At 40.2% G+C, this 17,356-nt stretch overlaps 1 protein-coding gene across 7 annotated transcripts in view; it reads right to left on the bottom strand.

The window, feature by feature from the left end:
- Window positions 1–17,356, bottom strand: part of znf536 (zinc finger protein 536) — a 183,609-nt gene that overhangs the window by 102,677 nt on the left and 63,576 nt on the right. The window lies entirely within an intron of this gene.

The raw sequence follows: 17,356 nt of genomic DNA on the forward strand, positions 1-17,356 counted from the left end.
CTCTCTCTCTCTCTCTCTCTCTCTCTCTCCTCTCTCTCTTTTTTGCTCTCTCTCTTTCTCTCTCTCTGTTTAGTCTATTGCAGGTGGTCTTCAGAATGCATCTAATTAATCCAATAAAACGTGCCTTGTTTTTCTTCCTCTCGATGCTCTTTGACTGAACTGGATTATTAGTGGCTGTAATGAGGCATTAAGGCAAGGTTCCCAGCACAAGAACTAAACTGAATCAAACGCAAAAGACACACAGGCTGAAAGAACAAAGCCATTTTCATTGTGGCTCTTCACAAAATGGAGGTGGTGTTTGTGTATTTGTGGTCACAACAGAAAACAGTGTGTACGGCCTAATTATAGAGGTATGATTGCAGATTCTAGAACGAGCCCTGTGTAACAGTCATGAATATATTTGGCTTAGGGAATCTTACTTCTTTTGCCCCCCACCCATCATTTATCATAATTTCTCTCTCTCTCTCTCTCTCTCTCTCTCTCTCTCTCTCCTCTCTCTCTCTCTCTCTCTCTCTCTCTTTCTCCTCTCTCTGACTTACACAATATATCATTGAGGAGGTCTTAAGAGAACTTTTCAACAGGTAGTTCAGCTTTCAGCTCATCTCTACAGATCAGTATGAAGCTGCGGAGAAAAAAGCGAAAGGAGGAAGAAAAGAGAGGAAAAAATGCTGCTCTTTCATCCCTATGTCAGACAGGCTTGTTGGGATGCCAGGGGAGGCGAGATCAATGGGAGACCAGAGAATTCCCACAGTTCATTGTGCTGCTTCACAGCATCATCATCGTCATCATCATCTTACGCCGGTCAAAAGCTCAAAGCATCCCTTTATGCTATCTATTCACAGTGTTATCCTGAAGTACAGCAGATGTACTGTGCGTGTGCGTGTGTGCGTGTGTGTGTGTGTGTGTGTGTGTGTGTGTGTGTGTGGTGTGTGTGTGTGTGTGTGTGTGTGTTGTGCAATGGTATTCACAGCAGTGTGTGGGGACTCCTGCCTGTAGATTTTACGCTGTGTGTAGAGAGGAAGATTAATAACTTGAGCATTTGTTAAGCAGACAGCAGGCTGGAGAGGAGTGTTGGTGGGGGTCTTGAAATGAAGATGTGTGGGGTGCTTCCAAAAGGTGTTCCTCTCACATACAAACATGTAATGAATACACGTGTTTACTGTTTTCTCTGATTAATAGAAGAGTCATACTTTCACACTGGGTTTGATTGCAAGTTTTTTTGAACACCAGAAAGGTTTACATTTATTTAAGAACAGAAAAGAAACCTTAATTGCTCAAATTTGATTTCATGCACCAGGAGCATGGACATGGTTTCACAAATTCATAATTACACATACAGAATAAATTGAAAAAACAAATTATAAAAGATTAGAGTAGGTGTTAGATAAGGTTAGGGTTGGATTTCAGATTAGTATTCTGATTGTCCAGTATTTTATGGCTGGATTATGTCTCCTTTTATCTACACATACAGGAGGGTCACAGGTCCTCAGAAATTTGCATTACATGCATTACATTACTATGCAATAAATACAAAGGTAAATAATAAGGATAGTATCCCACCATGGGACATTGCGTTCTGAATCACACAGTAAAACTGTTATTCACACATGTTTATACATGTGAAACCAAATAAAGCAAAAAAATGCTTTGTGTCTAAAATCACATACTCAGTGTTTCAGACAGTACACACAGTGGATTTTATATTATGCTTACTGCTTGAACTTAAAAAGCCTCTTGTGTAGTTTACAAACGTAACAAATTATCGCTTTTGCGTTCCATCCTACTGAAATTTCGGTTCTCAGAGCTCGGCTCATGTTTAATACTGTAGAGCGTTGTGCATTTTGACTTGGAAACCAAATGGACCGGGAGGTTTTGAGTAAACCGTGCCAACGAATAGTTCATTCTCTAGATGTTCATAAAGTATGGAGGTGAGTGTGTGAACAATGGTGACCACATTACTGCTGCTTTTGCATGTATATGGTGTGAAATCAAGTGAAATTATTGAAATGATACAGTTTTCTGTTTAGCACAGTCTATTTTTGAGCTAATCTGAAAATATGGGTCCAAATGAAACACGTTTCTGAAACTTTCTGACCAGTGTTTAAGTAATCCCTAGTGTGTAAAGTGTAAAGTGTTATGCTATTTGTTCAATTCCAATCTAAGGATTTGATTCAGTTTTTATGTTGTTTTTTTTAAAGCCCATTTGTAGCTTGTGTGTTTCCTTGCAGGTAGGAGCAAACATAGCTTACCTTTCCCGAAACCTTCAAATGTCAGTATAACCCCTGAATAAGTGAATATCAGAAATAATTGCTGCTTTCTTTTTGCCCATGCTGGTTCTGTTCGTATGAGTTTTGCATAATGACTTCAACAAGGGGTGTTGTTTTGACAGGTGGTGAAATCAAGTCGGGAGGAGAGGGAGACAAGGTTCAATTTAGTTTGTGAATCTTTTAATTGTTGCATGGCTAATTAAAATAAAAGCATGTGGGAAAGAGAGAGCGAGAGAGAGATAGAACAAATCTCCTTAACACGCTACACTATTTACAACTGCTTGTGTGCATACATGGGCTCTAAATTGTGTCTTCAGGCAGTTAGATGTATGCACAACTGAAACAGAGAAAAGAAAGCGTGCGAGAGAGAGAGAGAGAGAGAGAGAGAGAGAGAGAGAGAGAGAGAGAGAGAGAGAGAGAAAAAAAAAAAAAGATCCGCTCCTACTTCCATGTACTCACTAGCTCTTCATAACTGGAGTCACAAAACAAAACAAATGTATGGCTAATTAGAGGTACTCATTATGGAAGGCAAGTCGAGTAATTATTTTACATCACGCCGCCATTAATTGAATGATTCTTCAGTGTCTTTTGAAAATCTCTTCGTTTTTTTTTTTTCCTGTCGCGTTCTCTTTGCCTCTTACATGAAAGACGATAAGAAAAGACAAGACCATAAACAGGTAGAAGAGCCATATGCTCTTGACTGAAAAAAAAAGCACTGCTGTCATGACAAATGGGCTTTTTAAATATTGAACCGCTGCATGTCTTTTTAATACTGGCGGTGTTAAATCTGCTTTGTGCCACCACTTTGATAAACTCCTCTCCCTGGCGAATCTGAAAGTTTCATTTCAAAGAGAATCTCTTGGTCACGCCCGTTATGCAACTGTTCTGGGTATGTCCATAAAGCATGCTTTTTAAAAGGCACATCCTGTTTAAGAAAAGCCAGTAATCTTATCAAAACCATCAGGAAGTCAGACTTCAGTGGAAATGCGAAGCAATTCTTTGCATATGTTACAATATTTTTGTACTGCTATTGTTTTCAGCTGCGAGTTGTACACAGGCCAAATGATAATGCAATGTTGTTGTTTTTTTTTCTCCTTGCCGTACAATCAACATTAGTCATAATGTTCATATCTGTCAGTCACCATGGAACAGTTAAGGAGAGAGAAATGGAGGATGTACAGAAAGTGCTCTTCGCGTTAAGAGCAAATTGTGTTTTAGTGTAAGCTAACCAAGAGTCTCTGGAGAAACCAAAAGGGTGGAGGGCCTAAGGGAGAGCAGGGTTTTGAAAGGTCCATGTTTACTTATCGCACTTCGTAGGAAATGGTGTGGCTGCTTAGTCCAGGACAAGTGCAAAGCAGAAAGACAGAAAAAAAAAATGGGACCAAACTTTGTCCTACCAGCTGCATTACACTGTGTATTGGGATACAGGTAAGTGTTTGATGTCGAAAATAGAACTGGTCAACAGCGCTTATGTGAAATCTGCTCCAGACGTTTAATCTGTGAGCAGGTGCTTCACAGAGATCTATAAACTTTCGAAAATGAATACGGTTCTGCTTCAGAGTCTGTGTATCTAATGTTTCTGGAAGATAACGCAGTAGTCAGTTTGACCTAGAAATACCATCCTGCCACACAATGCCCACTGCACTTTTAGGTTGGGGAAGAGGAGAGAGAGAGAGAGAGAGAGAGAGAGAGAGAGAGAGAGAGAGAGAGAGAGAGAGAGAGAGAGAGAGAGAGAGAGAGAGAGAGAGAGAGAGAGAGAGAGAGAAACTTTGGCCACAAAGTTGGAATCCATACATTTCTTTACTTTATCCTCTCTCTCTTTATCCTCTCTCTCTTTTTATCCTCTCTCTCCCCATCTCTTTCCCCATCTCACTCTCTCTCTCCATCTCACTCTCTCTCTACGATTTTATCATTGCATGCTGCCCTGTTTGACCTTGAACATGATCACTTACTCATCATCTTTCAAAGACCACTGTCACAGCCGCAGTACAAAGAAGATACACATGAAAGTAGGCATAGAGTGAGAAAAGAAAGAAAGAAAGAAAGAAAGAAAGAAAGAAAGAAAGAAAGAAAGAAAGAAAGAAAGAAAGAAAGAAAGAAAGAAAGAAAGAAAGAAAAAAATTACTTATAGCTCTTTTTTCTTATTGAGTTCTTACATTAGTTAGGAGCAAGAAAGAAAGAAAGAAAGAAAGAAAGAAAGAAAGAAAGAAAGAAAGAAAGAAAGAAAGAAAGAAAGAAAGAAAGAAAGAAAGAAAGAAAGAAAGAAAGAAAGAAAGAAAGAAAGAAAGAAAGAAAGAAAGAAAGAAAGAAAGAAAGAAAGAAAGAAAGAAAGAAAGAAAGAAAGAAAGAAAGAAAGAAAGAAAGAAAGAAAGAAAGAAAGAAAGAAAGAATTTTGTCATGGCTGCACACGCCTGCTAGCATGTTTGACACTGCTAACCCATGCATGAGCGACGCTGGATAGGTTGTGACCCCCATGTACACTCCCACTGTCTGAAGCTCCACAGATGGAAGGATTTTATAGGCTGTTTATACAGCTCACACTGAGATTAATTACAGTACAGTCGCCATAAATCCACCAGTGGAGCGGACTGAGGCGTGGAGAAAAAAACCGAAAAACTCGAGAATGTTTACTGTTAAATGTAATCGTGATTCGAATTTTTTTTTTTTTTTTACAGTTCGTTGTATAGCAAATTGTTCCGTTTTTTTTACAACACTAGAGAAGCCTATGGCTGAAAGCGCAGGTGGAGAATCGCTGAGGTATTCAGTATGACCGGGTTAAAGTGTTATTGCTGCTAAACTGCTGCCTGAGACACTTCAGAAAGCTCTGAAAAGAGACTTCATCAGCTCTGGCTTCTGACAAAAGCAGGAAAACCTCTCACACAAACACACACACATGCACACACACACACACACACACACACACACACACACACGATTTACCAGCCTAAGGGGTTGACACTGCCACCCTGCCTACATCATCCACGTACATAGAGAGGCTTAATCTGTCTCACCCTCCGCCATTTCAGAAGACCCTGATTCTTGTTTGTGTACCCCTCCTCCTTTCTCTCCATCTTTCTCTCTCTCTCTCTCCTTCTCTTCCCTCGCTCTCTTCCCCACCTCCCTCTCCATATTTTCTCTCCTGCATCTGATTAAGTTAACAATGTGGCGTTATTTGCATGCTGATTTGGCGAGGTCCCTCTCCTCGCCGCTTGCTCTCACAAACACACAGGCTGGATGGCGGTAATGTGATAGCACAGCAGCCAGCCGATGCAATCTCTCCCCCCTTCAAACCCAGGTGCGCGCTATCCACTTCCCCCTTAATTCCCTCCCCGCTCATATTTTACTCCTCTTTTATTTTTTCCCTTCATCCTTCGGAGTCGTATAAGGGTTATATTATAATCAAATCTGGTTGCGAAAAGAAGGGGCGGGCAAAAGGGGGGGGATACGCTGTCTTTTTTTATTAATTATAGACCGCGGCTGATGCGGATGTATTCCGAAAGCATCTTCAAAATAGGTCGACATACAGTTTTCTATTCTTATCACATTTAAATGTCAACATGGTGCAAAGCTCTACAAATTAGTTCAGGCAGACTTCAACCCCCATTTAACATTTAGAGCTCCGTTCAGTAAGCCCCCAATGTGTGATTCAAATCAGTTTACACACACGCATAAAAAGAGAGCCATGCGTCTTTCAAACTTCTCATTTCAATACTGGTATTATTGCCAACCTTTGCCAAGTAATATGCTGGCAGGGAGAGAGAGAGAGAGAGAGAGAGGGGAGGGGAAAAAAAAGAGATATGATATAAAGCAACAGAAACAATGCATTAGCTTTCATGAATTATAGATCCGTCGTTCTGCACGAGATCTCGGATTTTTCTGCATCTATGCATACAACCCAGGAAGAGATAAATAAATCAGAATGCCACAGTCATTCTTTTTACAAATATTGGGATAATAATGTCCACATAAACTCACGGAGTGTCTCATTTGAGAGGAAATCTATGCAAAATCCTTCCGGAAAGGCGCTTGTCAATAAAACCGAACCCCCCGAATGTTTTTTTTTTTATTTCACTCTGTGGAGAACTTTTATAAATATTATAAAGCTGGTATTGACTTTAGAGCGAGATATAAACTAAACAGAATAAATTGAAAGATTTCAAACAACACAGATCAATAATTGACTATGATTTAATAGCATAATTTCTGCCCCGGTATATTTTACACTAGCATCTGAATATTCTTCTGTTTCTCACCTAAAGTCTATTAGGGTTCATCCTGAAGGGTCATTTCTTAGCCTGGCCACCGAAACAGAGCGCCTCAGTTGCTTGAGTGACTCAGCATTACAGTGCGCAGCAGCTCTAGCCTGAGGGAACACGCTCACACCTTGAGTCGTTTGGTGACACAGGCTAAACACGACCCTGTGAGTCTGATCTACACCGCCCTGGAGGAGAATGGCTCTAGAGAGGGAGGATAGGATGTGCTTCTCATGCTTCATTACACCGCACATGGATGAAACCCCTTACTCTCGTAAATCCAGCTCTCCACCAGAGACCACTGATTCAGAGAGAGACAGAGACACTGCATTCCAGGCTTTCAAAAAACTTTTCGAATTCTCCGTGAATCTGTCTCTGAGCAGTTTCCCCACTCCAGCCTAGACAGAGTTACTAGAAACCAGCAGAAGGTAGGTATACCAACCTACAGTCGGATGTGTTGACATTCTATCTCAATTTTTAAACTGGCTGGCATTGTTTTGCCGTTACATCCCTATATTACCAGGGGTCCTAGCCACAAAATAGGGCTCCATATGTAAAGCACCATCTCCTCAGTGGCTCACATCAGTTCTAGGCTGTTTAAAAGTGCTAATGGAGCCATTCTCTCTGTGTGTGCTCAGGGTGTGCCTAATACAGCTACGGCCAAATGTCAGAGGAGTTATATATCCCTTTATGCCCAGATGGGGCCAGAGGGGTTTAATTGACTATGGTGTAAAGTGAGTTGGAGTAGAGCATAAGAGCAAGATGAAGATGAATACCATCCATTATGAGACAAACAGAGCCCAATGGCGCTCCTTAAATTGGCAGGAAACGAAGATTCCCCAAAGTTAAAGCACATTTTGTCCGCAGAGTAATTATCGGAGTGAACTTTCTGTGGCATTGTTTCAAAATTGTAAAGGGTGGGGAGATCTTAATGTGTATGAACAATATAAGGCTGGTAATGGAAGTGTGATCTGGAGCCGTAAATTTATAAAGTATGTGTTAATGGTGATACTGTACAGAGATGTGAAATTGTGTACCAAAGAGGAAAAAAAAAAGGAAAAAAAACCTCAAAGAGTTCTGTCAGGAGTAATAGCTAAAGACTCAATGAGTAGGCCATCCAAGTTAGAACAGAAGATGTCAGGACAGGGGGTGTGCATCACAAGTGAGAAAACTCCAAATGCCTCCCAAAGAGCCGAGGCTCGTTGATGCAAGTGGAGAGCAAAGACTGGCCTGTGTGACGAGCTCCAGTAGCTCAAATTGCTGAAGAAGTTAATGTTGTTAATGCTCGATGTGTCAGAACTGTTTTGGGGAGAACTTAATGTTATGCCTGATCAGTGGCCATAAAGTTGTGCCTGGTCGGTGTATGTAACATCTGACATTGTACTACTATCATTTTCTGTCCTGTATTAATGAATTCCTTGTGAAACCAAAGAAATGTATTTCTTTGTAATAAAAATTACACTTATTTGTCTTCATTTTATACAAAGAATGGGTAAACTTTTGCTGAAATAAAAAGCTGCAGATTGTATATTGTGTATTGTTCACACCTGAATACAGCCAGAGTGTGGATAGTGAAGATTTGGTAATGAGCAATACCCAGTATATTCATCTTCCTATTTCTGTACTTGCAACACAATACTAAAACGATCGCGTTCCCTCAAAGCCGCTCGCCGAGCTTCTCTCCGCCCTGACTGTCCGGTTTCCCTGTACTCAGCCCCAAGATTGCTTGGTGATTTCAAATATTCATCAAACAGAGGAGGAGAAGAGAGAGAGCCCTCTCCATCCCGCTGCAGTCCTTTACCAATTATTTTGAGTAACTGCTGACAGGTACTAGTCCTTTTGCACAGCCGTTCCATCTTCCCCCCTGCTGAGGAAGAAGCCGTTACGCTCCAGGGAAGAGAAGGAGAAAAGGAACGAAGGGGCTGCCTGCCCCAAACTCCATGCACTTTGATTTTGGCAAATAGTTGCTTGGCAAAAACCAGACATCTATGGAATCAACATAAGGATAATCACAAGACACGCTGTCAAACTGACAAATAGGTCTGAAAGAAAGCAAATACACAATAATGACTCATTAAGACAGGGATTTGGATCAACAAAGGGCCCATTGAGGACTGTCAGCAAACAACTGTGCTAATAAAGAGAGAAACAACAAAGCGACACACACACCTGAAGTATTACAAACCGCTTTTACAGCACACGTCAAATCTGCGTTACTGTGTGTCACTGTGCGAGGAGCATAGACGGAAGACTGTCATGTACTTGTGTGTTAACAATGTTTCATCTTTCGAAGGGTCAGAACTTTTATTTTTGTCCATATTTGATTATTATCTTTTTGTGTGTGTGATCCAATTGTTTAAGGTGGAACATTGTGTGCCCTTGCAAACACTGTCACGTCATTGGTGGCAAAATCCAATTTAGCATATTATACTCATGTACAGGGCACCAGGTTGCTTTACTGCTCCATCATTTTGTGTGTAAAATGAGTAACTGACTATAAGACAAGAAGCAAACTTTTACTCATCTTCGGTAACTTCTTTATCCTGGTCAGAGCTTAGGTGGATTCAGAGTCTTTCCCAAGGACAATGTGCATAAGATGGGTATAAACCCTGGCTGGAATACCAGCAGGTGGTGGAAGGAAACCAATGACCAAGAGGAAACCCAGAGGGACACAAGTTGAGCTTGAGAAAACTTAAGACAGTAACTTAGAACTAAACTGGGGACCCTAAAGCTATAATCTGGCATTGCTTACCTGCTATGCCATCCTAAATGTTAATATATTTTCCAAAAAGTCAAGTCATGCCTTAAATTGATGCATATAAATAACAAATGCATATAGACCACAAATGAAAGGTGCATCTCGTTTTTTCTGCAACAACACCCAATGTAAGTGTTATGGTGAGATATTTTGTGTGTATCTGTAAAAGTCAAACTTGTAATTTGAGCTAAATTTAATTGTTTAGACTACTATTGTTTCACTGCCTTCCTTAGAATATGACCATGGCAATTTCTATTGAGTTTTGACTTACATTTATGGCATGTGGCAGATGCCCTAATTCAGAGTGCCTTATACCACCTTATTCAGATACACCACCAATTCATGTGTGAATTTTAGGTTTTGCACATAATTTAAATAGAAATCGTCACATCTAATATTATAAATTCGAATATTCTGATATTATGAATTTCCTACATGCATACAATCAGATTGACATATGCATGTAGGACATTTTACACTGAAAAAAAATAATGTAAGATGTGACAAACCGCAAGCACTGTATATCATCTTTACCAGGTGGTCATGTACAGCTGGCTGTAAGACGATGTCTAATTGAGTGAGGTTTACTGTGGGAATGGGAAGTGGGGAGTGGGGAGTGGGGATTGTGGTGTGCAGGGGACGGGGAGTGTGAATGGCTGGTTGGGTGTTTTTTCATGTCTCTGCTCTGGCAGAACCTCTGTTTGATTCTAATCCCATCGGCCGTCAGTGACCCGTCCCGCTGCACTGTGATGGTATCAGCCTGCACACAAACTGCCTCTAATTGAAAAAAGTCCTGCACCATGTCTAAACCTCTCCTCGCAAACTCCAGCGCATGTTGTGTGTGCACACCGAATCGGATTCCTAAGAGGCTTAAGAGCATACATGCTTGTAGTGTGTGCGTCTGTGCATCTGTGCATCTGTGTGTGTGTGTGTGTGTGTGTGTGTGTGTGTGTGTGTGTGTGTGTGTGTGTGTGTGCATGTGAGTTTGTGAGAGCGAGGTAGAGTAGATTATGATTGGACACAGCCAGGAAAAGGAAGGTATTAAACACCTTTATGGGGTTTTAATTACATAAAGTCCACCTCTGTAGAAGCACACTATAAATACATCACCGTTCCCCTGTGGCAGTGTAGTTAGCATGGCCTAAAGCAACTCTTACCTCAGCGCAAAGGGAAAAATACACACTCTAATGCGCGTCTAGTCTCTCTCTCCATCTCTCTTCTTCAAACATGCACATAAAGCCATACTATATTACTATAAAATTAGGACAAAGAATTCAGTCTAATTGTACTGCAGAAATTATATTTATAAAAGAAGGAAAAAAGGAAAATCTGGGAAAAAAAATCAAATTTGAAAAGAGAGAAAGAAAGAGAGAGAGAGAGAGAGAGAGAGAGAGAGAGAGAGAGAGAGAGAGAGAGAGAGAGAGAGAGAGAGAGAGAGAGAGAGAGAGAGAAAGAGAGATTCATAAGGGAATATTAACTGAATCCAGGTCTTAGGGGTGTTCCAGCAAGTAAAATAAGGTTGAACCTCAATAGGATCAACATTCAGGGCAAAACGGCAATAAAAGTAGAAATGTGACAGAGAAAATGATCTGTAATTAGGACAAACAGCACTAAAAGCAAGTTGAAAGATAATTGTTTTTTTTTTTTTTTTTGGAGGGGTGTGTGTGCTTTGAATGAGAGGATTCCCAGGGTGACCAGTTTGTATTGAAACAGAAAAGGAGAGCGATGAAGAAATGAAAAGGAATAAGAGAGTTAAAGGATTCTGCTGAAAGCAACTACTGGACTGTGACTGAGAGACGGGGTGAGCAGAAAGTCAGGGAAGGTGAGATCACTCTTCGGATTTAAAAAGTAAATTAATAATAAAAAAAAGTTTAAAAAAAGAGTTGGGGGGGGACAGCGAAGGGGACAAAGACGCCCTACTGAATTGTACCGATCCATCATAAGACCAGGCGTGGAAAAAAACAACAAGTGTCCACAACGCCCTTATCCCCTCTCAAAGTCCCTTCACAAAAGCCTCTATTGTTGCTGCTGTCTTTCCCAATACTCTGGCCTTTGATAAATTCTGCTTGCAAAAGAAAAAGCAGCACAATACGTTGCAGGGGGGGATGGGATAAAATACATTATGAATTATGTTTTTTTTATTTTTTATATATATAATTAGATATTCAGGTCAGAGCTTGTCAGAATGACCTACAGTGGATGAGTGTTATGCAGTAACGTGAGTTTGAAGTTCGAGAACCATCTGAGGTCAGTGTCTATTTCTGATCCGTGTCGATGCCATGGTTCAGTATATAATATAAATATCGATCAATTAATAAAAGAGCCTCCATCCCATCTCATATAAATGTGACTTTAAGCTATTTTGATGACACCCAAAAACACCCAGATACCCGATTGGAGAAGTAAAAAGAACGAGTGGTAGAAAGGTTCTGAACTTTTAAACTGTAAAGCTACAAAGTATATCTGTATCCATGACCCCCGCTTCCTTTAAATTCCATAAATTTCTCTCCACTAAATGACCAAGACATGATCTTGATTTTCGCAATCGACCCTTAACGGTTAAATACTGCACCCGAAAAATGAGCATTAAACCAATTTCTGCATCAAACATTCCTATTCGGAGTCTGTGTTTTACACGGATGACGAATGATATTTTTTCTCCACGTTTTCCTGTCTTTATCTAGGATGATGTCATTCTTGGCACGTGCGTAACATAAGCTTAATTGTGTTTGAACGGACACCGGCGAAACCTAAAAATACACACAATAGTGCAGAGATGAGCAGAGCTTGTCTTACAGCGCTGTATGTTTTCTCAGCGCGTGGAAATAACACAGGAATGAAAAAAAACGGAAAAAATGAATCAAACCCTATTGTCCTCAAAAATGTGCCACTATATTTAGCCTTAAGACAAATTTTAATCTTGTGTACTTGCGTTCGTGTGTGTGTGTGCGTTAGTGTGTTTGCATGTGTGTGTGTAAATGTGAGAGTGTATGGGAGGGGGTCGTGTGATGTGATCTCTGACTGAGCATGTATAAAAAGAGAAATAAAACAGAAAACCAGTTCAAGCGTGCGGTTTTTGCAATTAGAAAATACACAAAAATAATTATTCCACAGCCCACTTGGGCGACACATCCTGAGTCAACGATGCATGGATCACGTGTTTAATAAAAAGGTTAATCAGTTGCTAATCAGAGGATTATTAACTTGATATTTTCTTTACAAAACCATTAATATTGTGCCATAAATATTTAATAGTGATGGGTAGTTTTTTTTTTAGGGTGCGGAAGAGGGGAAAGGATCGCTAGAATGAGCAATACGCAGGCTAATGTGCATTAATCATGTTTTGTTAAAGTCAAATAAATTCATTCATGTTTATTAATACAACCTCGGAGACAGCAATACTCTTTACATTATTTAGAAAGTTATTAATCAAGTATTTGTCAGCACTGCCACCGAGAGCCTGAAGAGGTTACAGGCAGACGAATACGGTCTGAAAGCCCAGACCCTCAGGCCAGGGTTCATTAAGATTTAAGAGGTGGGATAAACACGCTATGGGACATCAGTACCTTTGGGATTTACAAGAATAAAGAAGACCTGAATCTCTTCTGGCCAGAGATTTTCTGTCCTTCTCTTAACAAATTACCCTGACGATTTGCTAATCAAAGCAAAACAAATATTGCTTTTTCGTTCGCTCCATTTATTTGAACGAACATACCATGCTCCCAAAATATTCATTCCCAGTTCAAATGTAATTAAATTGTGCCTTTAGTAAAAACATGCAGCGGTACTCCAATTAGTTCTGTTTTTGTCATTCAAAAAAGCAAAGGGGGAAGAAAAAAATAATATTGGACTCAGGCACACCCAAGGCACATACACACACACACACACACACACACACACACAAACTCAGAGTGTGCACATTTTGACTGAGTCAAAACTACATTTCTGTTGATTTGCTTTGGAGACAGCGTTTGAACGATGCAAACCTTTAGTGTGTGACTACGACGGAATATTTGAAGAGTTAAACAGAACGGTATGAAAGTCAACCCTGTCTCAGACTAAACTCATTTTTTAGGTCTGTTTTAATGTGCACCAATTATAATCAGTGCTTCACACGAAGAAAATGTTAATAGTGTTATCCCTATTGAGAGTTTGATTTAATCCAAGATTAAGTTTAACATGGATCTAGAACATTTGTTGTGACAAAAGTAAAAAAAATAAATAAAGCTAAGTATCCTATCAAATGGTAGTAATATATAAAAAAAAAAAAAAAAGAGGTCTTAAGATGCAATAAAACTGTAATCCCCCGAGAGACTTTCTCATTCATTACCACCTCCTTTATCCTGTGTTTCTGTTTCTCTTCCTCTGTTTCACTGTGCTATTCACTGTAGACATTACAAAGAAATTAAATTGCATTACCAAGTCTCTTAACGCTGCACTTGAGAAGCCGTCACTGAATTGACTAACTAAATTGCTTATTTTCAGTCAAACTCAGGTTGTGCTTTTTATTGAATAAGCGGATGGATTTCTCACTATATGCCATCCATCTACCTGTCGATGTATCCATTCATTTCTTCAACGATTTGGCGCTGGGCCTATACTGGATATACATATTGTGTATACATGGCTGTAAGAGGATCAATTAAGAGCGGGCCGGTGGAAACTCATAAACCATTGTGCCTGCAGCCAGCATGATATAATATTTGAATACAATTTTTCCTCCATACTGTCACCCGGCTGCACCTCATCTGCAAGAGAGCTGAAGTTAAGGGGTTGCTGAGACCCCCGAAACAGAGATTTGGGCAAAAAAATAAATCATCAGAACAAACAAAATCAGTAGCGATGACATTTGTAGATAACGTTTCAGCCATCTTGTCTTTTCATTGTCTTTGAGAAGAAGTCTCAGCGAAGAAAAAGGAACAGAAGCCGAAGCACGGGCGAGTGGAAGAGGCTGAATATGAAAGAGTGCGAAAAAGACGAGTGACGCTCCATTTTGCATTGGGTTTAAGCACTGATTTCATCATCGGGCTAAAACACATAACTTTAAAAGCGAAATCAAATATTAAAAATGACAGGCGGTATAAGTGCGGTGACTGAGTCGGGGTCACGGAGGGAGGAGGCGCGGGCGGCTTGTCAGCCACTATCTGTCAGAGTGAATTAGAAACAATCAGGGCCGAGTGAAAGGGAAGGTGATTGTTATTAAGCAGCGGGGCTGCGAGCAAGCTCCCCCAGATGTGGCCATGCATATAAAAGAACAGGAAGCCAGCAGTTTAATTCAGGAAGCGCTGGCGAACATGGCCTGCACAAAGGAGGAAGGAGGGGGGTGGGAGAAAAAGGCCCTTTGTCACTAATAAGCTGGAAGTTACTTTGATAACAGGCAAGGGTTAGGCTCGGGAATAAAGGCGCTTTTTTCCCAGAGTTTTTTTTTTTTTTTTTTTCCTCAATTTTTATTTCATACAAGCCAGTCAATATCGGTAGAGGAAAAATAATAGAAGGGCAGAAATCAGCAGTATTATGTAGATAAGTTGACCTTAAAATGGACGGGCCGAAGAGACAACTGGGCCCATATATATCAATTACGCAGCTGCTGTCACACACAGATGATGGGGAAGACGATTGGGGATGGACACGTCCTCCCTTAGGTCCCTTAACAATCTCTCTGTCACTCTCTCTCTTTCTCTCTCACTCTGTCTTTCTCACAACCAAACCTGGTAGCTGTCAGAAGCATTAGTAGATCCTAGAAAGGCAAACATGGCAGCCATCAGGGGCAAAGGGAGTAAGTGAGTGAGTGAGTGAGTGAAAGAGAGAGAGAGAGAGAGAGAGAGAGAGAGAGAGAGAGAGAGAGAGAGAGAGAGAGAGGATGTGTACAATATGTTTTTTAAAGGAAGTGAGGGCTTGATTTAAATGATAACGTTACTCATTTGCTCGGATATGGCCTCAAATGCAAATTCAGTCCAACACTTTGGAAGTCCTGCCTCGTGAAACTGCCCTCCCATGATCAAGCTCTTTCACACGCATAAAGAAAGAGCAAAGAATATTTGCAAACATATTGACATTAATCCCAAATACTAAATTAAAACACATCAGACAAGCATACTTCGGTATACACCCACACACAAACACAAACCAACACATTGCTGTCAAAGACTCTACTCAAATCCAGATGAGGAGCCTTCAGACACTTCAGAACAGAGTGTTCTCTGTGATAGGGAGCTGATGTAAAACACACTATCAGTGTTTGAATACTTGTGGTCTCCTACGTGTCTGTGGAGGTCTCATGAGAGTTTCGAGTCCCATCTTTTCTTCTGTTCATCTGTCTGTCTGTCTAAAACACGAGCGCTGCTAACTTCAGGCTTACGACTCAACGGAAGAAGAGAAAAAAAATATATAATAATAATGAAGCATCTTTTCTATTTTCTCTTCTAGCCTTTTTGGCAGTGGTGCTTTGATTTCCATTTTCCTTTGTAGTTAGAGATATGTGTGGAAATTATCCATGCCTTGAGTATTTTTTTTTTCATGGTAATAGCTGTAACTGTTAAATAAAAGCCTTTTTCCCCATGCTTTGGAGATTGTAAAGCACACTCACATGCTCACCAGAGCATCTCTACTTTCTGCCTTTAAGGATGATGTGCGGAGCTGTGACTGGAAGGCTATGGTGTTAAACATGCTATCGCTAAACGTTACCCGAGGGGATAACAGTGTATGTATATATATATATAACAGCCGAGAAGTGGAAAGAGGGTGGTGAGGGGGAGTGGGGAAGAGTGAGCCATTGAGAGGTGTACTGGGAGAATGATGAGACAGGGAATGGAGAGTTGGAGAGAGGAAGGAAGACAGAGCGAAAGAGACAGCAAGATCAGGAGATTGATATATAAAGTAGTTGATAAGTGTTAGAGAGGAAGAGGGAGAGAGGGAGAAAAAGAGACGGAGAGAGTTGTCTCCTCTCAGGACATGTCTTAGATTTCAGTGTGATTAGATAGTGAGGGATAGGGAGATGTTCTGAGGGAGCATTAGTAATTAATCACTGGAGAAGCTGGGATTTCCATTCACACTGTCTAGCCTAGTATCGGTCTCTCTCTCTCTCTCTCTCTCTCTCTCTTTCTCTCTCTCTTTCTCTCTCTCTCTCGCTTTTTTATACACACACACACAAACCTCAAACACAAAAAATAAACCTCTACCATTTTACCACTCTACTGATACAAAAACACACAAAAAAAGATCTCAGGAAAAAAAATAAAAAAATCTTAACCAGAGGCTTATGCAGTGAATCATATCCTTTTGTGCCAAGTGCTAATTATTACCATGCCATAATGAGCTTCAGTCTCCGAGCATTAACACGTATCATTACTGAAGGAAGGGCTGACCATAAAAAAAGAATGGCCTCGACGTTACCGCTCTCCCGCCACCCCTGCTGGAATCTTCCACCCGGGTTTTATTTATTTATTTATTTATTTCCTTCACCCACCCTTTTCACTATGAATAAATTTAGTCTGTCCCGGACATGAAAATGTCAAATACCTAAAATACACCTAGGCTAAATAGCGTATTAATTTTTAATGCCCGCTCATCCTATGCTGCTATTCTCATATCTGCCCCTGTCTGCCAACAGCTGTTGCAGCCTCCCTCACTGGGAATTTATCATCCATCTAAAAGAGTAAGAGAGTATTGTTCCCAGAAAAAAAAGGGGGGAAGGGGGAATTTTTATTCGATGATTTTTTTTTTATTACAATTTGACACCTACATAATGAAACAAAAGATTGGATTTTTAAATTTAATCACTTTATTTAGTTTTATTTTACATAAATGCCTGTGTATCAATGATAGAAATAGATAAATAGATAATAGTTAAAAATTCATAGGAATGTGAGATAGACCACTAGGGCTGAAAGATTAAAGAGTGTACGGGGAAGATGGTAAATTTATTCCGAGCTTTTATATGTCATTTATACATACTCTTTTAGTAACCGTGTGACGGATAAAGATTATTTGGTAAGAAAGTGAATGCGAAGAGCTAAATGGGTTGTGTGTGTGAGGGATCAGTGCTTAGGATAGGTAAGTGTTAATCATTGGGAGACCAC

The sequence above is a fragment of the Silurus aristotelis genome (genome assembly GCF_946808225.1).
Source record: "Silurus aristotelis genome assembly, chromosome: 9".
NCBI lineage: Eukaryota > Metazoa > Chordata > Actinopteri > Siluriformes > Siluridae > Silurus > Silurus aristotelis.